This window comes from Cebus imitator, unplaced genomic scaffold, assembly GCF_001604975.1.
Source record: "Cebus imitator isolate Cc_AM_T3 unplaced genomic scaffold, Cebus_imitator-1.0 Scaffold1, whole genome shotgun sequence".
NCBI lineage: Eukaryota > Metazoa > Chordata > Mammalia > Primates > Cebidae > Cebus > Cebus imitator.
Genome location: NW_016107316.1, coordinates 17658524 through 17659574, shown reverse-complemented (window position 1 = coordinate 17659574; position 1051 = coordinate 17658524). Strand labels below are relative to the sequence as shown.

The 1051-nt window shown below is 45.6% G+C and overlaps 1 protein-coding gene and 1 pseudogene across 1 annotated transcript in view; one reads left to right on the top strand and one right to left on the bottom strand.

The window, feature by feature from the left end:
• LOC108301632 overlaps positions 1-1051 on the top strand; it is a 480010-nt gene that overhangs the window by 340677 nt on the left and 138282 nt on the right. The gene's annotated exons all lie outside the window — the stretch shown is intronic.
• LOC108301391 lies at positions 259-541 on the bottom strand (annotated as a pseudogene).

Below are 1051 nucleotides of genomic sequence, written 5' to 3'. Positions count from 1 at the left end.
GCACCTGTAATCCCAACTACTCGGGAGACTGAGGCAGGAGATCACTTGAACCCGGGAGTCAGAGGTTGCAGCGAGCCAAGATCATACCACTGCACTCCAGCCTGGGTGACAGAATGAGACTTGTTTCAAAAAAAAAGAGGAGAGGTTCATGTGAGCTTATAGGTACATAAATAAGAAACAAATGGCATACCCAAAACCATAAGGAAATATCCTGATGCCCAAGTGATGAAGGCTGGGGTGAAGAGTGAGTCCACACATTTATTTCAAGTTGTTAAAGAGTTTGTGGGTCATGCAATGTCCCTTGATGTAAGAAGTCAAAGAGCTCCTCCATGTACTCCTCTTCTGTGTGTGAAGAGGATACAGGCTCATCACAGAGCTCTAGCCATGCCCGGGCCTTTACACATTCCTCCAACTGCCCGTATTGCCCTCTCACTGTTGTTAGGGGATCCTGATGTAGAAACACTGATTCCTCCTCTTCCTCTTCCTCCTCCTTAGGATCTCTGGACTCAGTCAGATTCTTTCACTTATCCTCCAGTTCCATGTCTGGCTACGGTTCTGGATTCAACATGAGCAGCGATAGTGGCACCTAATCCACTGCAGGATCAAGAAGGACTTGTAAGGTCATTCCGCAGATATCTGGCGATCTGACCAGAAGTCAATAGGCAGTCATTTTTAACTTACAAAATGAGAATTCATATGATTCAACTTAATATTTCACAATAAAAAATAATTTACATTAAGCAACCATTCTAAATGATGGTTGTGGCTGGGCATGGTGGCTTACGCCTGTAATCCCAACACTTTGAGAGGGGGAGGACGGTGAATTGCTTGAGTCCAAGAGTTTGAGACCAGCCTGAGCAACATAGTGAAACCCTGTCTCTACAAAAAATAAAAAATAAAAAAATTAGCTGAGTGCAGTGGCACTTAGTATCAGCTACTCGAGAGGCTGAGGTGGGAGGATCACCTGGGCTCAGGAGGTTGAGGCTGCAGTGAGACGTGGTTGCATCACTGCACTCTGGTCTCTGTGGCAGAGTAAGACCCTGTCACAAAA